The sequence below is a fragment of the Aethalodelphis obliquidens genome, unplaced genomic scaffold, assembly GCF_003676395.1.
Source record: "Aethalodelphis obliquidens isolate GAN/ISIS:26980383/991018 unplaced genomic scaffold, ASM367639v1 scaffold3, whole genome shotgun sequence".
NCBI lineage: Eukaryota > Metazoa > Chordata > Mammalia > Artiodactyla > Delphinidae > Aethalodelphis > Aethalodelphis obliquidens.
The window spans coordinates 75,346,977-75,373,688 of record NW_020837947.1 but is presented as its reverse complement, the minus strand read 5'-3'; the positions used below and the strand labels follow the sequence as shown (position 1 = coordinate 75,373,688).

The following is a 26,712-nucleotide window of genomic DNA, read 5'->3' as shown; positions in this document are numbered from 1 at the left end:
AGTTCCAGCTATATTTCTTGGAGCTCTTCCTCCAGGGATTCAGTGCTTTTGTTGTGTTGGTGTTCTCATTATTGTCTGAACATACTCTAATGTTCTTCTGTCCGTTCCAAAAATGTTCATTTTGTCTTGAACATTCTTTGCTAAAAATTTCCTAATAGATATACTCTACTTAGATCTCAATGGGCAGCACTAAAACTTTTCCTGCCATATATTCACAAAGCACATATAACTCTCTGTAAGCATTTACCCCTGTGCAACGTATTTGTGTTTATGTCTTACCTCTTACTCTAAACTGTAAGCCCAGAGAAGGAAGGGCTCATTTTCAATTATCTTTTTTATTTTCTAAGCACCTTATTCAATGGCAATTTACCTAGTTGGTGTTTAGAAAGTATTTGTTGAATTATTTCAAACTGAATCAATAGGTAATACCAATAATTTATTTTTAGTAATAAGGAATAAGACATGTCTTGCTAGTTATTTGCTTCTAAAATATTTCCCCTACATGCATTTGCTGTGCATTTATATTTCTATTTACAGCTCTTCAAATGTGTCTAGCTTTAGAAATAAGATAACATTTGAAAAGATTTCATGGATGTTCAGGGACATTTTCCTGGAGAATGATCTTTATGATGACCTTAGGAGGTATTCTGAGAACTCTCTACTTATATTCTTTTATGTTTCAATTATTTTATTTTATTTTAACTCAGATGGAAAGCCCTCAGGGCAGTAACTGAGTCGTATTTTGTAAGTTATGAGGCCCAAAAGACACCTCTTGGCAATTCACACAGAACTATATCATCATCATTATGTTGCCTCTGAAGAGCTTGTTACATTTAAATAAATAAGAACACAGAGATCCATGGTATTGATGACTATGTTTTTATTGAGTTCTCCTCTAGCCCAGTTTTGTCTTGTACAGAGCTTCACACAGTGCTAGAACTCCCTCACCGAAACGTCCATAGTAAAGTGGTGTAGGGTTATGACTCCCGTAGGCTTTATTGACAATATATTCCCTAAGGTGAATTCCTCTAGGTTGTTCAAACAGAAAATAAAATACTAGTTGGACATATTTAGTACAATTGTCTATAATACCTTCTTTTAGTAATTACTTATAATTGACCCTTAAATAACACAGGGGTTAGGAGGGCAGACCCACTGTAAAGTCGAAAATCGTGTATAACTTTATAGTTGGCCCTTTGTATCCACGGTTTCACATCCAAGGATTCAAGTAACCACAGATTATGTAGTACTGTGGTACATATTTACTGAAAAAAATCAGAGTATAAGTGGATTTGCCAGTTCAAACCCGTGTTGTTCAAGGGTCAACTATATTTGCCTTTCCCAATCTCTCAGTAGTTTTAAATTTGTATAGATGATATAAACTTTACTATTTAAACTGTATTTTCATATAAAGATAGATTCACTTTTTAGACGTACCCTTTACAATTCATAGTATTGTCTAATTTTTAAATGAATGCCATTGTATCTTACATGATATACAAATTTAAATGTCTAAGGTATACAAAATATTCCTTTTATAAATAGTGATAACGATGATGGGGATGGTAATGATGATGACGTCATGATTATGATGATGACAGGAATAAAATATCCAGTTTTGAAAATCTATAAAAATTATTGATGTGTTTCTTTTTTAATCTCACAAAGCCTCAGTTCATCTGTAAAAAGGTATAATAATATCTATCTCATTTAATAGTCATAAGAAATAAAAGTTTTATATTTGCTGTTACGGGCTGAATTGTCTCCCTTCCAAGTTCATATGTTCAAGTCCTCACCCTCAATACCTCAGAATGTGACTGCATTTGGAGATAGGACCTTTATAGAAGTAATTAAATTTAAATGAGTCTGTTAGGGTGGCTCTAATCCAGTCTGACTGGTGACCTAATAAGAAGAGGAAATACAAAGAAAGAGACCAGGGGCATGTGTGCCATGTGAAGAGGCAGCAAGAGGATAGCTGTCTGCAAGCAAGGGGAGAGACCTACAACAAATCTTTCCCTTACAGCCCTGCCGGCACCTTGATCTTGGACTTGCAGCCTCCAGGACTGTGAGAAAATAAATTTCAGTTGCTTAAGCCACTGTGGCATTTTATATTGCTTAAGTCTGATATTTTATATGGCAACACTAGCAAATGAATACGCATATGCATACCAATATGCATGTACATTTGTGTGTGTGTGTTGCGTATGTGTGTATGCCTAGCAAAAATTTGTGGTTGTCATTGATCTTGATTTATGTAACCTACCTCCTAGAAAAGTGCTAGAACACAGAAGGTGCTCCAACATTTAATAATGAATTTATTAATTGTTTCATATATATTAATTCTCTCTTCCTTACTGGATCGTAAGTTCCTCCAGGGCAGCAATACTTTTCTGATTAGAGAAACTGACACAGAACTGAGCAGAGAACAAACACTAATTGATTACAGAATTCTTGTTCCTCCAGTGTAAATGTAATTTGAAAATCATTTTAAGGCAGGCTTACTGAGGTAAAATTTAAGACAGTAAAATTTTCCCCTTTGAAGTACACAGTCAATAAGTTTTGATAAATATAGACAGCCAGCTAACCACCAACATCATCTAAATATAGAAAATTTCCATCATCCCCAAAACTTCCCTTGTGTTTCCTTGGATTCAAACCCCTCCCCTCCTTGCAGCATGGAAGCCATGGATCTATTTTCTTACCTCTTCTTGATCAATATCCTATATCTTTGCCTCTTCCAGAATAGTATATGCCTGGAATCATACAGTAAGTAGTCATTCAGACCTGACCTCTTTAACTTAGTATACTGCTTTTGGAAATCATTCATCTTGCTGTGTGTATCGGAAGTCTGTTCCTTTTCATTGCTAAGCAGTGTTCTCTGTATAGTTATACCACAATTTGTTTATCCAATCACTAGTTGATGGACATTTGAATTGCTTCCAGAATTTGACAATTTTGAATAAAACTGCTGTAAACAGTCATGTACAGGTCATGGTGTGGGGCATGTGCTGGCATTATTCTTGGGGGGGAAATCAAGGAGCAGAATTTCTGAGCTGTATGATAAGTGTGTGTTTAGCTTTATTAGAAACTGTCAAACAATTTTCCAGACGGGTTGTACCATTTTACATTCCAACTGGCAGTGCTTTTGTGAATTAGCTTAGCAACTTATGACATTTCCAGTTACTTCACATTTTTGCCAAACCTGATACTGTCATGTTTTGGATAATTTTGGACACTACAAAATAGTTAAAATATTATCATATTTTGGTCTACTGTGCATTCCTCTGATGTTGCATTCCAATGATATTGAGCATCTTTTCATGTGCTTATTGATGGTTCCTGTGATATTTTCTAGGTGTTCATTCACATCTTTCATACATTTTAATTGGGTTTGTTTTCTTTTTGAGTTCTAAGAGTCCCTTATATACGGTGGATTCAAGTTCTTTATCATAACTGTGTTCTGCTTGTCTTCATATTCCTAAGCGTGTTATCCAAAGCCAAAAACTTTTAATTTTTATAATACCTAATACCATGTTTTCTTTTATGGTCTGTGATTATTGTGTCCTTTCTAATAAATACTGACCTAAACAAAGGTAAAAAATATTTTCATCTATTTTCCTCTAGGCATTTTATACTTTATATTTAGGTTTATGGTCCATATCAAGTTAATTTTTATATGATATAAGAGGTGAAGTTCCTTCTTTTGCATATGGCTGATCAATTACTCCAAGACCATTTATGTATTAAAAAAATTCTTTCCCAACTGAATTACTTTGAGCTCTTTGTTGAAAAACAGTTGATATATATACATATAGTTCTGTACTCTCTATTCTGATCAATTGATCTACTATATTTTTATCCTCACTCCAAACCCACAATGTCTCGATTACTGTAGCTTTCTAATAAGTCCTGAAGTCAGGTAACATGAGTTATGCAAATTTGTTTTGATGCATTTGAGATGTTTTAATGCATGTCAACAGTATATATCTCAATTTACTTAGATCTTCTTTCATTTCTTTCACCAGGATTTTGTGTGTTTTAGCACAAATGTCCTGCATGAATATTGTTAAATATATTCCTAAAGACTTTTTGTTTTAGTGCATTAAAAATAGCATTTTAAAAATTTCAGTATCCTATTGATCATTGATAAATTTTAGAAAATATTTATATTTATATATTGATATATATTGACCTTGCATGTTGTGAGCTCACTAAACTTAATGCTAGTAAATTTTGACTGATGCTTTGAAATTTTCTACATAGACAATTATGGCATCCGTGAGTAGACAGTTTAATTTCTTCCTTTCCTACCTTCATGCCTTCCATTTCTTTATCTAGGCTTCTTGCACTTTCTAGACTTTCCAGTACAATTTCAAATAAAAGTACTGAGAGCAGGTTTTCTTCCTTTTTATCAGATCTTACAGGAATTGATTTAGTATTTTACCACTGGGTCTGATGTTAACAGTAGTTCTTTTTTTTTAAAATATCCATTGTCACTTTAAGTATGTTCTTTTCTAAGTCTGATGCAATATTGTATAACAAATGAATATTTGGACTGTGTTAAAATGAAAAACTCTGCACGACAAAGAAAACCATCAACAAAATGAAAAGGCAACCTATGGAATGGAAGAAAATATTTTCAAACCACATATCTGATAAGGAGTTGATATCCAAAATATAAAAGGAACTCATACAACTCAATAGCAAAAAACCAAACAAATAACCAATTAAAAAATAGACAAAGGACCTGATTAGACATTTTTCCAAAGAAGACATACAAATAGCCAACAGGTACATGAAAATTACCTTATCATCATTAGCCATGAGTGAAATGCAAATCAAAACTACAATGAACTGGAGGAATCAGGCTCCCTGACTTCAGACTATACTACAAAGCTACAGTTATCAAGACGGTATGGTACTGGCACAAAAACAGAAAGATAGATCAATGGAACAGGATAGAAAGCCCAGAGATAAACCCACGCACATATGGTCACCTTATCTTTGACAAAGGAGGCAGAAATGTACAGTGGAGAAAGGACAGCCTATTCAATAAGTGGTGCTGGGAAAACTGGACAGCTACATGTAAAAGTATGAGATTAGATCACTCCCTAACACCATACACAAAAATAAGCTCAAAATGGATTAAAGACCTAAATGTAAGGCCAGAAACTATCAAACTCTTAGAGAAAAACATAGGCAGAACACTCTATGACATAAATCACAGCAAGGTCCTTTTTGACCCACCTCCTAGAGAAATGGAAATAAAAACAAAAGTAAACAAATGGGACCTAATGAAACTTAAAAGCTTTTGCGCAGCAAAGGAAACCATAAAGAAGACCAAAAGACAACCCTCAGAATGGGAGAAAATATTTGCAAATGAAGCAACTGACAAAGGATTAATCTCCAAAATTTACAAGCAGCTCATTCAGCTCAATAACAGAAAAACAAACAACCCAATCCAAAAATGGGCAGAAGACCTAAATAGACATTTCTCCAAAGAAGATATACAGATTGCCAACAAACACATGAAACAATGCTCAACATCGTTAATCATTAGAGAAATGCAAATCAAAACTACAATGAGATATCATCTCACACCGGTCAGAATGGCCATCATCAAAAAATCTACAAACAATAAATGCTGGAGAGGGTGTGGAGAAAAGGGAACCCTCTTACACTGTTGGTGGGAATGTAAATTGATACAGCCACTGTGGAGAACAGTATGGAGGTTCCTTAAAAAGCTACAAATAGAACTACCATATGACCCAGCAATCCCACTACTGGGCATATACCCTGAGAAAACCATAATTCAAAAAGAGTCATGTACCAAAATGTTCATTGCAGCTCTATTTACAATAGCCCAGAGATGGAAACAACCTAAGTGTCCATCATCGGATGAATGGATAAAGAAGATGTGGCACATATATACAATGGAATATTACTCAGCCATAAAAAGAGACGAAATTGAGCTATTTGTAATGAGGTGGATAGACCTAGAGTCTGTCATACAGAGTGAAGTAAGTCAGAAAGAGAGAGACAAATACCGTATGCTAACACATATATATGGAATTAAAAAAAAAAAATGTCATGAAAAACCTAGGGGTGAAACAGGAATAAAGACACAGACTTACTAGAGAATGGACTTGAGACTATGGGGAGGGGGAAGGGTAAACGGTGACAAAGCGATAAAGAGGCATGGACATATATACACTACCAAACGTAAGGTAGATAGCTAGTGGGAAGCAGCCGCATAGCACAGGGAGATCAGCTCAGTGCTTTGTGACCGCCTGGAGGGGTGGGATAGGGAGGGTGGGAGGGAGGGAGACGCAAGCGGGAAGAGATATGGGAATATATGTATATATATAACTGATTCATTTTGTTGTGAAGCTGAAACTAACATACCATTGTAAAGCAATTATACTCCAATAAAGATGTTAAAAAAAAAAAAACAAAAAAAAAACACATGAGATAACAAATGCTGGTGAGGATGCAGCAGCATCCTCAAAAAGGGGAAACTTCGTGCACTGTTGGTGAGATATAAACTGGTACAGGCTCTATGGAAAATAGTGTGGAAGTTTTTCAGTAAGTTAAAAATAGAACTATCATATTATTCCACAATCCAACTTCTAGGTATACACTCAAAGGAAACAAAATCATTATCTTGAAGAGGTATCTGTACATACCCCCATGTTCATTACAGTTCATTGCTACAATAGTCACAACAGCCAACATATAGAAACAACCTAAGTGTCTGTCAATTGATGAATGGATCAAGAAAATGTGGTATACACACACACACACACACACACACACACACATACACACACACACACACACACATACACACACAGACACACACACAGACACACACATACATACACACACACACACACACACACACACTCGAATATTATGCCAATCTTAAATAAAGAAGGAAATCCTGCCACTTGTGACCACATGGATGAAACTGGTGAAACTGGAGGGTATTATACTAAGTGAAATAAGCCAGAGAGAGAAACACAAACACTGCATAATATCACTTACAGTGGAATCTAGGAAAAAAAAAAGTCAAACTCAGAGAAACTAAGAATAGAAATGTGGTTGCCAGAGGTTGGGTGTAGGGGAAATAGGGAAAAGTTGGTAAAAGGATACAAACTTTCAGTTATGAGATGAATAAGGTCTGAGGATATAATGTGAAACCTGGTGACTATAGTTGATAATGTCATACTGTAAAACTGAAATTTGCTAAGAGAGTAGAATTTAATGTTCTCATATCCCCCACAAAAATGTAAATATGTGAGGTGATGGATGTGTGAACTCAGTGTGGAAGTCCTTTCACAATGTATACATGTATCATATCTTCACATTGCATACTTTAAATATCTTAGAAACATTTTTTTCCACATCTTTATTGGAGTACAAATGCTTTACAATGTTGTGTTTGTTTCTGCTGTACAACAAAGTGAATCAGCTATATGTATACATATATCCCTATATCCCCTCCTTCTTGAGCCTCCCTCCCACCCTCCCTATCCCATCCCTCTAGGTTGTCACAAAGCAACTAGTTGATCTCCTTGTGCTATGCAGCAGCTTCCCACTAGCCATCCATTATACATTTGGTAGTGTATATATGTCAATGCTACTCTCTCACTTCATCCCAGCTTCCCCTTCCCCACCATGCCCTTAAGTCCATTCCCTATGTCTGCGTCTTTATTCCTGCCCTGCCAGTAGGTTCATCAGTAGCGCTTTTTAAAATTCCATATATATGCGTTAGCATGTGGTATTTACAGATGGCCAACAAATACATGAAAAGATGCTCAACATCACTAATTAGAGTAATGCAAATCAAAACCACAATGAGGTATCACCTCACACTGGTCAGAATGGCCATCACCAAAAAATCTGGAAACAATAAATGCTGGAGAGGGTGTGGAGAAAAGGGAACCCTCCTGCACTGCTGGTGCGAATGTAAATTGATACAGCCACTATGGAGAACAGTATGGAGGTTCCTTAAAAAACTAAAAATAAAACATTTTTTTCTGATTTAAGTCTACGGGTAAGAATTATCTCAGAATATTTTTCCTGAAAAATATTTATTTTGGCTTAATTTTTTCAAAAGATTTCTTACTCAATATAAAATTCCTGACTGACAAATTTTTAAACTCTGACTTTTAAAGATGTGATCCCACTGCATTCTATCTTGCATAGTTTTAGACAAGAAATCTGTTGCTTTTAATCTTTGCTTCTCTGTGCATAATATTTTTTTTCTCTGTGATAATTTTTTTAATCTTTGTTTTTTCAGCAGTTTTTTAAAGAATTGTCTAGGTATGTGTGTATGTATTTGCATGTAAACTCGACTGGGTCCTCTGAGCTATTGCATCTGAAATTTGTTGCCTTTCATTAATTTTGTAATCATTTTATCTTTTCAAATATTTTTTTCTCTTTCCTATTATTTCTCTGTCCTCCTTCTGAGATTCCACTTACACTTATATTACACCATCTGATGTTGTCCCACTTGTCTTAGATATTCTGTTTATTTTTTTAACACATTTTTTCTTCTATTGGCTTGTTTGACTTACTTCTATAGGTCTTTAAGTTTACTAATTCTTTATTCTGTAACAAGTACGATGATAAGTCTATCAAAATCATTATTCATCTCTGATATCATCTTTTTTTATTTGTAGTATTTCTATTTGACTTTTTCTTATAGTTCCCTCTCTTTACTCTTTACTACTGTTTACTCTCTTTACTGACTTTTTCACGTATGTTTTACATATCTCTTAGCCGACTAATTGTAGTTATTTTAAATTCACATATATCTGGATCTGGTTCTGTTGCTTTTGCTTGCTTATTCCTCTTTTTGGCATGTCAATTATGTTCTTCTATCAGCCATTAGTCGGGGAGATTGAGCCAATCTAATCATTAGTGGAGTTGGTTTTAGGATGTGTTGTTGCTACAGCTTCCTTCATAACATTACACACTTCAAGTTCCCCCAGCTGTGGGCTGCTGGTATCTTGTGCTTAGTGTTGAACCTAGGTTTCCCAAGGACTTTTCTCAGTGTTCCTGTTCTACTCTTAACATTCAGTAGGACCTGCCTGCCAGAACCACAGAGGCTGTCTCCACAATCTTGCTTTCTCTCATTGGTAAAGTACTGTGACTTTTACCTGGTTAAAAACTCATACTGGGAGCAGAGAGGGACAGTTTTCAGTTCCCCTAGTCCAGCCTTATTCTTAGTCAGACACTGCACACTAAGTACTATAGACCTGCTCTTTTCTTCATTTCATCCAAACACTTCCTTCAATCAGTGTAGTGTTGATGTATGTGCAGCAGGCTGGGTCCAAGCTCCTTGCTCTGCAGCAAATAGCTTTTGTTGCTCCTTCAGTGACAATGTACCTGAGAACCTAATTAGGATGATTTCTTGGTCTTCCCACAAAAGGAGATTACTGTTTCTTTTTACTCAGTGCATAGCTTAAAGTGTGAGCCATAGGGACTTCCTTTTCCTCTCTCAAGAGAAGACAGGTTTTGTTTGTATCCCTCCTCCAGTAGCAGATGACCTGCTTCTACCCTTACCCTATAAACAATGGATCTTTGCCTGGGTTCTCTCCAAGTTGTCTGAGTCCTTTTTTTCATATAATGGAAGGATTCAAGATGTAGACCAAGTTTTGCGCCCATGCACCCCTGAGGGTAGCTCTTTCTTGCCCTGCCCCTAATCTTTCTTGTGGAAGAAATCATCCAGTGGATGCCCATGAAAAAGAAATGGAAAGTGAATGTACACTCCTGCTGAGTCTGGAGATTCCAGAGGTTCTAAACTTTCATGCTGGCCAAACCCAACCTTTAATAATACATTAAATTTTAACTGTTTTCTTCTTAACTGCTTTTACAGTGGCTGTTTCTTCATCCCATGTTCTGCCAAAGATGAAGCAATTCATTTGTTCCATCTCTTCTCAGAAGGGCCTAACAGTCTTTGGAATTTAGTCTACTGGGTTGCCTTGAGACCTCAGCTCTGATCATTTTTCAAGATGTTGTAATTTTGTAGATGAGCCTAAATTCTTGTTAAGGCGGGAGTTACATTCTCTTGCAGATTTTTTATATCCTCACAGCTCCCTACTGAAGTTCTTTTGAAGAATTTTCAAATATGATTACTTGGTATGCTGAGGTAGTTGAACGCAACAGTCAAAAAAAATGGTACCTTTTATGGATAAATCCAATAAATGTATTTTATATAGGTTATTTCCTTGCACTTGAAATTTACAGTTCTATATGTTGTATCTCTAACAATTTATATGAAAAGGCCTTTTAAGAATTAAGAACACCCAAATAAGTTTTAAAACTGGTTTTATTTCATCTAGAATATTTTACCTCATAGTTATGCTTCCGGTACAAACTCACCATATTAGAAACTGAGTTTGCATTATGAGAGAACACAAGAGAATGGAGACAACTTTTCTTAATGTACAAATAATTTACCTAACCCCCAGAGAGTCCTTAATACACCCTGAAATTTACCAGATAGCTAGAAGGAAAATATAGCTTCATACTTCCAAAGTTACAAATAGAAAATAGAATAAACTTCACTGTTATACAATGAGATGTATTTACCTAGAGCATGCATTAAAAAAAAAAAAAACTATATCGTTAAAGTAATAGAATTTGACAGGCTGAATGTTAGATCATAAGCCTAAGGTACCCATTCACTAGAGAGAGAAACAATGAGACTAGTAAACAGCAAATGTAGCAATGTCTCAATCAAGTGCAAGCCAATGAAAGGAGGAAATGCTGCATACATATAACAAGGGGCTACTAGTGGCTTGAGAAACTCCAGGAAGCCTGTGTAGAGAATGTTCTCTTACCAGACTTCCCACTGAGAATGTCCCTATGGGAAAAGCAAAGGCAGGAAAGTACTGCACGTTTTAACATCTCAATGCAAGGACTGAGTATTTACGCTCCCAACTAATCCTTGATGGCGCATCAGGGGGTGACACAATTGCAATAAGATATTTTGTTAATTACCAGACAAGGACAATCTGAGGTACAGATGGACAGAAAATGTTAGATTGTTCAGAAGGCTCTCATTTCCTGGAAGTTTTGTGAAAGCTTCCAAATGCCTGCACCTCCACTTTCTAATATAAATTTCAGTAACAAGGCATATAACCGCTAATCAGCAACTGTGTTGGTGTTATCATGTTGGGAAGTTTTCCTAACTCAGTCTTTCTTAAAATATGGTCAGGAGAATAGAAAGTTAATATTCCTCCATCTTCTTTGTCACCTTATGAATTTCAGTAAGATAGACACCAGCCTTTCCTCGACAAATTTTAGGAAAACCCAGCCTTTCCTCTTTAGTCCATCCTGACAACAGAGAAAAGGCCTGGGAAAAGTGAAAACGGTTCCTTCTCTCTTGCCCCAATGACATCACCACAGTCTGCTCACAAGAACATAATGACAAATGGTAAATTGCAAAAGGTAACTATCCTCTCTCCTACAATTAGCGATCTTTACATTGCTTATTGCTCTGCCATTGTGTGTCCTTGGACATAATCTTATCTGTTCAGTTCCATCTTGTAAATAAATGCAGAAAAAAAGTTAGATAAGGGATTACAACCATATAGTCCTATTGACCACGATGACCCTTTTTACATAAATACAATACAGCCTCAACCCTGATGGATTGCAAGCCTTAAGGGCTTGAGACAAAATGACCTTGAAAAGAATGGATTTTACTTAGCAGTCTTAAAAGCCACACTTCCACGTCTCAAGCGCTTTGTGTGCCTCTGAGGACTCTCCTCATCAGGTACATTGTCATTAGGTACTATATGACGTTTCATGTAAAATGATGGTATCCCTGAGAATAGTAAATATAATATTATTAACCCAATTTGAAACATTTTTAAAAGACATTTTTACCACTAGACTACTGAATATATGCTATTTTGAGGTAATATTGTTACAAGGAAGAACAAAATCTGACTACATGTTGCCTCTGTTTCTTTTACTTTCTTTGCTTGTTGCTTTGTTGCTTTTGTTCACTAAAAGGATACTGTCTACATAATGGCCTGCCTCAGGGAACCCTGCCCCTCTGCCTGAGTGTTAAATCAAAGTGCCTTTGTTCAGGTAAAAAACATGTTGACCCTGTCCACCTGTGAATGGCGGCAAAAAAGAAGAAATTAACACATCCCCTCCCCAAGGCTGGCCATTCCAGGAGATATCTGCAAGAATTCCTCACCTCCACCCCCTCTCTGTTCTATAAAAGAAACTGGGATCCAGACCCCGATAAGACGGCCTTTTTGAGACACTAGCCTGCCATCTTCTCGGTCTGCTATTCCTTACCTCAACACCTCATCTCCTGATTTATTGGCCTGTTATGCGGCAAGCAGAGTGAGCTTGGAGTCGGTAACAACATCACTCAAGAGACAAAGGGTTTGATTCTGTTAAATGTCAGCTTAAATTTAAATAATGTTTATACATTTGTGCAACATATGTTTCTTTTTCTGAATTTAGGGAAGTGCTAAGAACAAATGGGGTAAAATTGGTGTAAATTCACAATTTTTATACCCTGTTAAATGCACATACATAGTAGCAATAAATAAAATATGAAAAGAGAAAAGCAAAAGAGCAAACAACCTTTAGAAAAAGATAAACTTCTGTAAACTGGAAAAGGAACATATATACAAAGCAGTGAGGAGAATGAAGGCAGAGGCCTGCTGAATCTCGGGTTTGGGAGAAGGTAGTAGTAGACTGAAATTTAGTTATAGATGGTCAATAGAGACCAAAAGAGTCCTTTGTCTGCCTGGAGTCTAATTTAGACTCATGACTTAAAGAAAGAAGCTAAGAACAATTGCTGCTGATGGCTCTCTGTGACTAGGGTTTGTAGGAACATGCGGGCTGTAGAGATGGGAGGATATAAACACAGCCTCATAAACAAGAAATAAACCAGGACTGACTCTGTAAATAGTTGGATCCACAACATTCGCAAAGTAGAAAAAGCAAAATGATAGACCTATTCTAGATGCTGATTATGTGGAACACGGTTCAGGCCAACCATTAGCCAGAAATCACAAAGGAGCAGGAAGGGAGAGAGCGATGGGGATAGAAAGGACGGGAGAGAGAGAGAGCACGCAGAGCAAGAGAGAGAGAATCCTTTCTAATCAAAATAAGCTGCAAATAAAACTTTAGAATTGCTTGAAGAAAAATGTGCACATCAATAAAAAAGCAAACAGAAATCCACACTAGAACATAAAATCACTGCATATGAAGTCAATTCATTGAAGTATCTGATAAACATTTTAAAGTAAATATCTTTAGGGTGCTTTAAATTATAAATTAACATACAAAAGTGATTTAAAAATTAAGAAGAAAATGTTCAACAAAATCAGAGGAAATCTGTATGAAATAAACATAGTGAATGTTAAAAGAATCCACTAGAAATATGCTATAAAAATATAGTCATTGTAATAAACACTCTAGTAGATTGTTAGGATAACAGCCCTCAATGAATCATAACCCCCTCATTCCACACCCTTTTGAAATATGATTTCCCTGCTCCTTCTATTAAAAATTAGTGCCTTAACAGTCTCCCACTTCTTTAATCTGGCCTGGCTCTGAGACTTGCATTGACTAACAGAATATGGCAAAAGCGACATGGTGTGACTTCCTAAGCTTGTCATTAAGGGATCTTGAACTTCTGCTTTCTCTATCAACTGAATGAATCTTTCATCATGTGAAGAAGCCAGTTCTGGGCTCTAAGGGTAAGAGGCCATGTAGAGAAGAATCAGAAAGCTGCAGCCAACAGCCAACACCAACTGCCAGACACGGAATTGAGACCAACTTGAAATATCCATCCCAGTGAAGCTTCAGAAGACAAAACCATATATGAATGATCCCATACAAGATCAGCATGAGAACTGCCTGACAGAGCCCGAACTAAATTAAACCAACAAACAGTTGTTGCTTTAAACCCTGCAATTTGGAAGTGGTTTGTTATGCAGAAACTAAGAACTGACACAAAAATTGGCACCTACAAATCAGGTGCTGCCATAACAAAACCCTAAAAGCTTGGCATTGGCTTTGGGACTAAGTGGTGGGTGAACCCTTTAAGACAGTGAAGCAACCATCAGTGTTAAATGGAAAAACATTGAGAAACTGTTCTTTGTGGAAAGATGGGGATCAGTGATCCAAAACTACTGGCAAAACTTAAGACTTCAATAGCTGGGAAGATAGAAAGAGTTCTCCATGAACGAATCAATCTGTCCAAGGAGATATCCAGGCAGGATGTTGAAAATGACTATTGGCTTTTTGTGTCTGTCTATGATAAATATGGAATGAGAGAGACGAGCTAAAGAAAGAACCATTCATCTGACAAGTGTAATTTAGAGGAAATATAAACAATCAAGACATGCTGGATTATAAAATAAATTATGCTGGATTATAAAATAAAACCATTTCATATTTCTAGACTTTTCAGCTATGGTCTCAGAGTAAAGATCAAGTTAAGAGTGTGGCTCTAAGACCTTTAATTAAGAACACAGAGAGATTTATGGGAGTGCCCAGTAAATCCTCATAGTTAGAGGAAAATTTCTAAGAATCTTAAAGATATTATCTCACAACAACCTCACATAGGGCTCAAAGTAATTAGAGGTCTATTTTAAAAGAATCACGGATGTGGCTTTTGGGGCATGGAGCAAATCTCAATTAGATTCATAACCAGTCCAAAATCTTTTTGAGGAAGTTATAACAGGCTCAATTATAGGGAGTAGAGTAGTTCAAAATACAAAGAAGTCTCTGGGATCCCAAATGTCTATGGTCAGGAAACAGGCCGAGAATGCCTTTCACAGAAAAATCGGGCCTTTGCTATGGTTCATTTCCTTACCCTGGAAAGGGAGGCTCTGATAAATGCATACAATTAGATTTCAGAATTGCTATGGTCTAGGGACTGCTCTCTTCCTCATTCTATTTCTCCCCTTTTTCATCAGGTATGTCTATTGTAGTTAATCTGTCCATGTCTTACTATTATGTATGTTGGGGTATAGGTTGTAAATAATTTCTTTTTAACTTTACAAGTCTCCAGATCAAGAGTGCCTGTACTTGAAGAGTTGCAGATGGGGAGTCTCATCTATCACCTAATCTGTCACAGATAATGATGCTGTCATGTAAAATTGTGGGACTATTGGGAGGAACTAGGTATATCTTGCATATGGGAAAAACATGAGCCATTTGGTCTAGGTGGTGGGTGCTATAACAGATTGCTGCCATAATGCCCCTCCCCCAAATCACACTCATCTCGGTCCACACCCTTTTGAAATATGCCTTTGAAGCTTCTCCCATTAACAGGTAGAATCTAATTGTCTACTACCTTGATTCTGGGCTGGGCTTGTTTTTGTTCTAACCGATAGACTTTGGGGAAAATCGTGCTGTGTAAATTTGTGAAGTCTATGCTTTAAGAAGGCTTGCAACTTCTGCTTTCAACCTCTTGGAATGTTTCCCTCATCATAGGAACAAGCCAAACATAACGTACTGGAGGATGAGATGTTACAAGAATGAGCAGCAAGCCACCCTGGCCAACCATCAGTACCAACTGCCTGACGGGTAAGTGAAGCCATCTTGAAACACACCCCCCAGTTGAGTTGATTGTACCTTTGTGAACAAGTCAAGACCAGATCAGAAAAAGAATCACCCAGTGCAGCCCAGGCGAAATTGAAGAATCATGAAGAAATAAATGATTGCTTTAATCTAAAGTTTGTTTGGGGGAGAAAGGGAGTGGTTATTATAAGCCATAGATAACTGATACCCACAACTATTAGAAATATTAAAATCTAGTCAACACCCCAAAAAGAATTAGTGAATTAGGACATTCATTCAGAACAAAATGCAAAGTGATTAATATATTTTTTTAATATTAAAAAGGTATAAGACATAAAGAACACTTTTGAGAGAGGCTTAATTGTGACTGATAGGAGTTCTAGAAGAAGAGAATGAAGGGAATAGCAGAGCAGAAACACACAAAGAGATAATTTTGAGAACCAAGTTATGAGATTGCACTCTGAGTACTAGTGAGATAAATAAATAGACCCAAATCAGTGCACAGTATAGTGGAACTATAATACAGAAGTATAAAGAAAATGTATTTAAAAGCATCTGAAAGAAAAGACCCATTACCCATAAAAGAAGAGCAAACCAACAACATATTCTTCGCACTTTCACAATAGGTGCTAAACAATAATAGATATTGAATAATATCTTCAAAGTGTAGAAGGAAAATAATTCAGTCTGGGATTTTATATCAACTAAACTATCTTGCAAGAGTTGAAGAAAAAAAAAAATTTAGACACACAAATATTAAGAGTTTACCACTCACAGAATATCACCAAGTTAACAAGTAAACCATGTATTTAATTTTTTTTTTCTTTTGCGGTACGCGGGCCTCTCACTGTTGTGGCCTCTCCCATTGCGGAGCACAGGCTCCGGACGCGCAGGCTCAGCGGCCATGGCTCACGGGCCCAGCCGCTCCGCAGCATGTGGGATCCTCCCAGACCAGGGCACGAACCTGTGTCCCCTGTATTGGCAGATGGACTCTCAACCACTGCGCCGCCAGGGAAGCCCTGTATTTAATTTTTATATAGTTAATCTATCTAGAGGAAAACATAGATATAAGAACATCAGTGTGCACAGAAATAGATAAAACATATCATAGAATTTGATTAAAAACTAACAAATAAAATAAACTTTGCCATTTCCATGAGAATATGTTTCATGATGATTTTGTTTATCTCTAGAATGTAAGACTTAGTGCCTGGAACCTATTTAGGTTCAATAAGTATTTATTAAATAAAGAATTTAGGACCTTGTGCTTGCAAAAAGGATGAAACTATTGAAAATCTCAATTTGGCTGAAAAAAAATTAGCTATGCATTTAAATAATTAAAAATTCTACTTAAAATAAAAATATAGGGCTTCCCTGGTGGCACAGTGGTTAAGAATCCGCCTGCCAATGCAGGGGACACGGGTTTGAGCCCTGGTCCAGGAAGATCCCACATGCCGCAGAGCAACTAAGCCCATCTGCCACAACTACTGAGCTTGCGCTCTAGAGCCCATGAGCCACAACTGCTGAAGCCCCTGCGCCTAGAGCCCGTGCTCCGCAACAAGAGAAGCCACCGCAACGAGAAGCCTGTGCACTGCAATGAAGAGTAGCCCCCACTCAAAACAACTAGAGAGCCCGTGCACAGCAACGAAGACCCAGCACAGCCAAAACTAAAAACAAATAAAAAAAAATATATATATATATATATAACTTATAGAGTCCTATAGAGAAGGCAGAAAATGAGGGAGGAAGGATGGAAAAAATGATAGTGAACAGAAACATTAAATTCAGATGGTAGAATTGAATAAAATATATCTATTATCACAATTAATGTAAATATTTTAAACTCAGCTGTTATGTGATAAAGATTATAAGATTGGAGGAAATGAACAACTCATAAGAGACAACTAAAGCAAGCATATAGAAAAGTTGCAAATAAAAGACATGAAAGATGTAACATCAATGTCACTGAAACAGAAATTACTAAGATAGCATTTAAGACTCACTAGTATTGATACAGCAGTATGTTGCTGTAGCAGCCATGCATTTCTCAAGATCGCATGCTTTGCGGCAAGTAGCTCACACCTGCCCTCTTTAGTGGCTCACCTTTGGACACAAGAGCAAATTAACAGAGAATCAGAAGTGCTTGGTGTTCTACACTGTACCCCAGGGAAGCCCACAGCTAGTGTCCCACAGTTACTGGACTACAAAACTCAGTTCTTTTGCCTCAAGTCAGGATATACTCTGAAGGATGAGTTCACCAAAGGATCAAGAAGTCTGAGATATCACCAAAATTGTATCCTTTCTGCACGCTTTTCCCTTCCTTTTCCTGTTTCTCCCACACTCTTACCTGTTTTTTTCTGGGAGTTCTTCCTTAGTAAATCACTTGCACTTGAACCTTTGGCTCATTATTTACATCTGTAAGAACCTATCCCAAGACAGGTATATAATATTAGTTTAAGAAATAATTAGGAATTTCACTTACGCCTATGATGTGGAAAGCTGAAAAGAGCATTGCTTCCACACTAATAACAAGAAAATGCTGGATAAACTACAAAATTATAACTTTTTTGAACCTATCAGAGAACTGAGATTCTCAGGGCAACCGATTAGCTTGGAATCCAAGGAAAGACAGGTGCCTCAACGCAGACAGGACACAAACACTGCAACATGCCTGGCAGAGCATGGGAAGAAGAGACACCAGTGCCATACAAGAGGTTAAAAGAATTTATCTATTTTTTTTAAAAGAACTCTCTAAGGTCCAAGTATGGGCTAGCATAAGAGTACAGGATCCCTGGGAGTCACAGACAGCAGGCATTCATACTACTTGCAAGCTGTTCGCCACAGACCTCTGCTGGAGCTCAAAGAAGGAATTCGGGCATATTTGGAAAAAACAGAAACCCTCTCATGGCTGTGCAGGCTTGGATTAGGAGAACATCCACCATTAGAAATAAGGAATAACCCCCCACTTTTAAAGCTTTCTTCTTCATGGAACAAAAGCCCTGAACTGCTGGGAAGTTGCAACACAAACCACCACTTGAGGGCACACTTGAAGATGAAGCTGGGAAAAGGTAAAAGTAAAAAATAACCTGTATCCCTGGAGTAGGAATAAGAGACTGTCCTGGGGCCAGACCATAATAGGTCTCCTATTACTGTGGGAGGGGCAGTAAACTCTCTCCCACCCAAGGTCTAATATAGGTCCACAGCAGAGTTTGCCTTCCCTAGGTAGTGAGGCAGTTTCGCTAAGAAAATTCCAACTGTGAGGCCAAGCTAGTCTAAGTTCGAAGCTGGACCAAAATAAAAGACAACCCCCGTGCCCCTTAAAGCCAGGATCACAAACACAAAGTAGTAAGTACTAGCAGGCTACCACTGGAAAGAACAAGGACATGGAAGACCTCCTGTCAGGTGAAAGAGCAACAGAGAAGGCTAAAGCTGAGGGTGGATAAGGAATATTAAGAAAAATACAACGCGGTTTTGACCCTAAGGTACTGCTAGAAGAATCTGAAGCTGGTGATACACTGATGCTAACAACTGCAACAGAAAAAATCCCAAATCAGCTGAACTCGTGACTAGACTGACCCGAGTCTCCATACTAACAGATTAACAGCCTAGTGGAGAAGACACACACATTTCTATGTAAAACTGCTATAGCTCAGTCTGTACCGTGCTGCCCTTGATGTCCAGAATTCAATAAAAAAATAATTACAAGACACACAAAAAATAAGGAGAGAAGACCCCACTGAGATACAACAATTAAATGAGTTTGACTCAGAAAAGACCCCAGTGTTGCTATTAGGCAATAAATTTAAAGCAACTATGATTAATAGTTTAAAAGTTCTAAGCATAGTTTCCTCACCATCAAAATGAAGATTTTAAAAGTGTCTAATTCACATGGGATTTGTGCAGATTAAATGAGATAATGGTATTCAATGGATATTTAACAAAAATCCCTGATGCAGAGTAAGGATTTAGTGAACGACAGTAGCTGTGGTCACTTTTTTTTGTTTTTTTTTTGCGGTACGCGGGCCTCTCACTGTAGTGGCCTCTCCCTTTGCGGAGCACAGGCTCCGGACGCGCAGGCTCAGCGGCCATGGCTCACGGGCCCAGCCGCTCCGCGGCATGTGGGATCCTCCCCGGACCAGGGCACAAACGTGCGTCCCCTGCATCGGCAGGCGGACTCTCAACCACTGCGCCACCAGGGAAGCCCCAGGCTATATTTATGGTGTAAACATCATTGGCCATTTACTTGTAACCAGCAGAGATAGTATATCTAACATATGGCACCTTCATAGTTGCTGTAGTTCTTTCAAAAGTGATTTATCCATATTAAAGGTAGTGACAAATGCAACATGAAAGTAAGGCTGTGAGGTAACTTTGCATCCCTCAGCTGCCCTGCATGTGGTATCTACTATCGGAATCTTGACAGCCAATTGTACTACCACTGAGGATTTATGCGCAGGTACTAATGTTTCCCTAGCTACTTTGCTCTGGTTTCCTCATTAAGTTAGGATTAATTTTTAAAAGAAAAAATATTTAAAGAAGGCTAATCACAGAATGTTGATATCATGTAATTCATTCTTTTCATTTTGAGAGGATAACTGACCTCTGCACATCAGTGGCAAAGCTAGAATTGCACACCTAGGTCATGTGACTTGAGTCCATTCTTGTGACCACTCTGCTATGCTGTCTCTCATCATTCTCTAGCTGGTCTAACTCTGCCATTAATTGGATGACCTTGAGAAAGCCACGTAACTTCTCTGACATACTTCCTCATATGGAAAGATGGGGATAATAATAGTGCCTATCTCACAGAGTCATTGTGAGAAGTATATGAGTTAATATTTGAAAAAACTTACAACAGTGATTGCCACATTGTAAGCACTGTAAAGGTATTGGCTAAAAGAAGTTCTGTTACTTTAAATACCACCCTGGGGCTATCTTATTAACACCACTTAACATCTTGATAGGAACCTTAAAAAGTGGTAATGCAAATTATAATTAAATAAAAGAATAACTGTTAGGCTGTAGCTGGAATAAATTAGAACATTTACATGAGATCTCCTTGCAGTTGTGTGATCATTTGCCTGCCAGTGCCAAGTGAGCACACAGCTACTCAAATCCCTTGTGGAAGAAAACACACTCATAACTCAATGACATGAATTACGATAGCTAGCATTTACTAGGCTCTTACTAGACACATATTAATGTATTAATTTGAACTGCCAGAATAACCCTATGGAATACATACTACTATTATCCCCATTTTACAGGTCAGGGAACTGAGGAACAGAGAAATAACTTATGTACTGTGAACACACAGCTAATAACTGGTAGAGCTGAGACAGGAGAATCAGTCACGTCCCGAGCACTTCCCAATTCAGCCAGTCCTCCACACTTCCCTTACCGAGAGCTAGGATCTTACTGAATAATAAAAATAAAGAGTATATATGAAAAAAAAATATATATATATATAGTTTCTAAAATGTAGTTTTCTCACTGTCTGGTGGTAACAAACTATGAATGGACAGTTCTACTGGAAGTGATCATGTTCTGAAAGTAACTGAACTTTAGTTCTTCCTTGACTTTAGTGAAAAGACTGAGATTGCTAGTGACATTGATGTTTCCCCTGGGTATAAGAGAGCTGAGGATGAACACAGAAAGATAAAGAAGTGGGTGTGTAATCTGCAAAAAGTAAAACATCTTATGAAAGTATTAGTCAGTCTTACTGAGACAGGCTGGGATTTTCACTATGATCACTGGTCCCCCATGCATTTTAACATGTAGCAAAGAGTTCACACTCTCCTTGCCACCCAACCACTTCTAAATCCTTCTGCTTCCAGAGTAAGAACTTCATGTTCTGAGAGTAAAGAAGAAACTCCTGAGAGCTCCTAGATCTGGAATCTAGAACATAATTTTCTAGATCAATGACTTGCACATGATTGCAAGCCACAGGGACGCTGAGTGTGTTTGTAGAACTGAGTTGAATGGACTTCTCCAACAATCCAGGGAGAGTTTGTGGCCCACATGTTCTTTAAAGTTGGGCAGAATTGATCATGGAGACATAACTCCATTCTATTTTCAGGAGTCAGATATAAAGGATGTGGAGAGAATTTTGTTGTTTTCCCTGATACAGCTTCCGTTACACTGGTAACAACAACAACAAAAATGCGGCCTTGGCAAGAACTTCAGGGAGAAATGGTGAGATGGAAAGATGCCAGGATAGGCAGACTTCAATACACTGCTGGTGAGCAAACCTTGGGATGCCATCTCCATAGTGAGAATAGAAGCATGCTTGAGTTGGAGATTCATCTGCTTACCCCAGATGATTAAAGAGTAATTTCTCTAGTTGGTGAGGGAAATGAGGTAAGAAGGCAGGGGATGCAAGTAGAAAACAGACCCTTAAGCTACCAGGACACTGCCCGCCAGCCTTTGCATGGACAAATGAAAAGCAGAGGCCTGGACATTGTCTTTTTCAGCACACTGACTCAACGAGTAACTCTTTCCAGCTCATAATATGCTAGGCATACATTGCTCAACTAGAAAGATAGTTTCCTGACCCCAGGAGCTGATAGAGTAGAAGGGAATAATTGCACAATTGATTATAATTGTGATGAGTGTACAAAGAAGTATAGATCATTTTAGGAGCCCATCATGGGAAACCAAACCTTGCTTAGTCAAACAAAACAGAAAGAGGCATTTAAGCTGAGGCTTCAGGGATGGGTAGACTTCAGCCTTGCCATGTGGGGATGACAGGGACAAGCTGAGAGAACATCGGCTAGAGAAAAAAGAGACACAGCCTTGCTGGCTCCCGCATAAGGCTGAATTTATGCTTTAACATGTTCATCTATCTTCTCCCATTCAGAACCAGGTAAGGATTGAGGAAAGCAGAAGGATGTGATTAGCTAATACGCTTCCTTTGCTTTTTATGCACTGCCAAAACACGGAACTCTTTGTATTTGATACCTTATTTAATCCAAGCAGCAGCCCTATAATGAAAAGGCTATCTTTCCATTTTCCACACGAGGAAACAAAAGAGCAAACAGTATATACTGCATAAAAATGATAAAGCCAGGAATTCAAACACAGGTCTCCCTGCCACACACCCTAAAATGAACTTTCCACAACACCTTTCCACATACATTAGAGGGAAACAGAAACAAAAAAGTAGTACTCAGTAAAAGCAGAAGAAATTATCCTGTGGAAGAGGAATGAGGAGAGGAATGCTCCTTTCTGCCTAGTTACAACCTGTCTGCATCCTCAAAAGAACACTGCCAAAGTGTCTATCTGCTGTGAATGAACAATTCGTAGGGGTTCTTAGATATCAATACCAGGAGGAACCACTGGGAAGCCCATTACAGATGACCAAGATTTGTTCAGAGTCTAACTCTTCTGTTCCCTGGTAAGGTATCTGTCAATTCAAAACCCAATGGACTTCATTTTCAGCTGAAAGGACATTTTTCCAAGGTGAAATTAAAGGTGATCCTAACTTTTTCTTCAGTCATGTTTTATCATTGCCTCAACAGCCATTTTGTATAAGACAATTTTCTTCTCTTCAGGCCCAAAGTTGTTTTTATATTTGCAAAAAATAAAAGAATATTGTAGGGGAAAAATTTTCACAAAGATCAAAGTAATTCAAGTACAGTACAAGAATATACCACTAAATTTCAGTGAAAAGAAAGCTTCAACATTCACTCAAAAATATCATCAGATAGTCACACTGTCAGAAGACTTAACTTCTGTAATATCACTCAGGAACACAGGACTGATCATTCTCAGAATGCACTTTTCAAAGAAAAGAAGCCACAAATCCATTCACTTGTTAAGTGTTGTCAACTCTGTGTTTTAAAACCCATTCCAATCACACAAGAATAAGGCACTTTCTGCATCTTTTTTTTTTTTTTTTTTTTTTTGCGGTATGCGGGCCTCTCACTGTGGCCTCTCCTGTTGTGGAGCACAGGCTCCAGATGCGCAGGCTCAGTGGCCATGGCTCACAGGCCCAGCCGCTCCGTGGCATGTGGGATCTTCCCGGACCGGGGCACAAACCCATGTCCCCTGCATTGGCAGGTGGACTCTCAACTACTGCGCCACCAGGGAAGCCCCACTTTCTGCGTCTTTTAGTGAGTCAAAAGAAAGACAAAAATCAGTACACATTTTTCAGATCAAAAATGTATGTCTTCAATTCTGAAAGAAGACAGAAATAAATTTTTTTAATAGCAATAGTGGCATTAATCTTTTAACACCGCTTTTTCATTTTTTCAGTGATCATTTTTTTCTTATGTAGCATATAAAATGTTTAGAGTCTATTTCCCCTTTTATTAAGACTTCATAATAAGTTGCCAGGACCTGAGTTCCAAACTCTTCAGAAATTACTGATAGGTTAATTGGTTTTCTAAAATTCTCTTAAAAATATAAATTTCACTTAATTGCCATATATGGCCTTTCCATTAAATATTAATGACTCTTCAGCAAGTAGTGTCTATAAATAAAACCAGATTTCAAAAGCCCTCTATAATAGGAGAATGAAAGTTTGGTAGATTTTACTTACCTGCCACAAGTAAAAAAATTAATACATAGTTGAGGAAATGTTATTTTGCTTGGCGAGTGTAGATAAACAAGGCATAAGTGCACGTGTGCAGTCAGTGCTAAGAAATAGTGCAAAGAAGAGGAGAAACAAGGTCAGACAATTCTGTCTCTAGTTCAGAAACTGGGAAAAGACCAATACTTGTAGCTAGATTGGAAGACTTTTCTAAGACTTTTATTGAGGGAGAGAAGAGGACAGGAGCTAAAGTAACTAATCCCCTCACTTGACTGAGGCAGAAATGGAAGGAATGGAGGACCACGTTTACACAACTAAGCAGATCAACATAAAACGTCTAGTACAAGAGACCTTCAAGATGGCAGAGGAGTAAGATGTGGAGATCACCTTCCTCCCCACAAATACATCAGAAATACATCTACAGGTGGAACAACTCCTACAGAACACCTACTGAATGCTGGCAGAAGACCTCAGACCTCCCAAAAGGCAAGAAACTCCCCATGTACCTGGGTAGGGGACAAGAAAAAACAGAGACAAAAGAATAGGGACATTACCTGCACCTCTGGGAGGGAGCTGTGAAGGAGGAAAGGTTTCCACACACTAGGAAGCCCCTTCACTGGTGGAGACTGCGGGTGGTGGAGGGGGAAGCTTCGGAGCCATGGAGGAGAGCGCAGCCACAGGGGTGCCGAGGGCAAAGTGGAGAGATTCCGCACAGAGGATCGGTGCCGACCAACACTCACCAGCCCGAGAGGCCTGTCTGCTCACCCGCCGGGGCGGGCGGGGCTGCGAGCTGAGGCTCAGGCTTTGGAGGTCAGACCCCAGGGAGAGGACTGGGGTTGGCTGTGTGAACACAGGCTGAAGGGGGCTAGTGCACCACAGATAGCCGGGAGAGAGTCCGGGAAAAAGTCTTGACCTGCCTAAGAGGCAACAGACCATTGTTTCAAGGCGTGCGAGGAGAGGGGATTCAGAGCACTGCCTAAACGAGCGCCAGAGATGGGCGCAAGCCGCAGCTATCAGTGCATACCCCAAAGATGGGCATGAGACGTTAAGGCTGCTGCTGCCGCCACAAAGAAGCCTGTGTGTGAGCACAGGTCACTATCCATACCCCCCTTCCGGGAAGCCTGTGCAGCCCGCCACTGCCAGGGTCCCGTGATCCAGGAACAACTTCCCCAGAAGAACACATGGCGCACCTCAAGCTGTTGCAACATCACATTGGCCTCTGTGGCCGCAGGCTCACCCCGCATCCCATACCACTCCCTTCCCCGGCCTGAGTGAGCCAGAGCTCCCTAAAGCTGCTACTTTAACCCCGTCCTATTGGGATGGGGAACAGACTCCCTCACAAGTGACCTACACAAAGGTGTAGGTGACCTACACAAAGTGACAGGGTGACCTACACAAAGAGGCAGGGCCAAATCCAAAGCTGAACTCCATGAGCTGTGTGAACAGAGAAGAGAAAGGGAAATTACTCCCAGGAGCCTCAGGAGCAGCGGATTAAATCTCCACAACCAACTTGATGTACCTGCACCTGTGGAATACCTGAATAGACAACGAATCATCCCAAATTGAGGCCGTGAACTTTGGGAGCAACTGTAGACTTGGGGTTTGCTTTCTGTGTCTAATTTGTTTCTGGTTTTATGTTTATCTTAGTTTAGTGTTTAGAGCTTATTATCATTGGTAGATTTGTTTATTGATTTGGTTGCTCTCTTCCTTTTTACATTTTTCATATATATATATTTCCATTTTCTGTGAGCGTGTATGTGTATGCTTCTTTGCGTGATTTTGTCTGTATAGATTTGATTTTATCATTTGTCCTAGGGTCCTGTCTGTCCACGTTTTCTTTTTTTTTTAGTATCATTTTTAGTACTTGTTCTCATGGGTGGAGCTGTTTATTGGTTTGGTTGCTCTCTTCTTTCTTTCTTTCTTTTTTTAATGACTTTTAATTTTTAATAACATACTTTTTATGTTAATTATTTTATTTCATTATTTTTTCCTTCTTTCTTTTTTCACCCTTTTCTTTTGAGCCATGTGGCTGAAAAGGTCTTGGTACTCTGGCTGAGTATTTGTGCCGCTGAGGTGCCTGTGAGGAGGGAGACCCGAGTTCAGGACATTGGTCCACCAGAGACATCGCAGCTCCATGTAATATCAAATGTCAAAAGCTTCCCAGAGATCTCCATCTCAATGCTAAGACACACTCCACTCAACGACCAGCAAGCTACAGTGCTGGACACCCTAGGCAAAACAATTAGCAAGACAGGGACACAACACCACCCATTAGCAGAGAGGCTGCGTAAAATCATAATAAGTTCACAGACACCCCAAAACACACCACTGGACATGGTCCTGCCCACCAGTAAGACAAGATCCATCCTCGTCCACCAGAACACAGGAATAAGTCCCCTCCACCAGGAACCCTACACAACCCACTGAACCAACCTTAGCCACTGGGGGCAGACACCAAAAACAGGAACTACAAACCTGCAGCCTGCAAAAAGGAGACCCCAAACACAGTAAGTTAGGCAAAATGAGAAGACAGAGAAACACACAGCAGATGAGGAGCAAGGTAAAAACCCACTAGACCAAAAAATGGAGAGGAAATAGGCAGT

General features: G+C 38.6%; 1 long non-coding RNA gene across 4 annotated transcripts in view; it reads right to left on the bottom strand.

Annotated features, from left to right (window-relative positions):
* Nucleotides 1-20,985, bottom strand: part of LOC113612302 (uncharacterized) — a 70,879-nt gene extending 49,894 nt beyond the window's left edge. For 3 of the 4 annotated variants that reach the window (XR_003429802.1, XR_003429804.1, XR_003429801.1), the window contains exon 1: nucleotides 20,881-20,985. This is a non-coding gene — a long non-coding RNA (uncharacterized LOC113612302). Of the gene's footprint in view, nucleotides 1-17,923; nucleotides 18,002-20,880 lie in introns of all 4 variants that reach the window. The other variant, XR_003429805.1, reaches the window with a different exon arrangement.
* Between the last annotated feature and the right edge of the window lie 5,727 nt (nucleotides 20,986-26,712).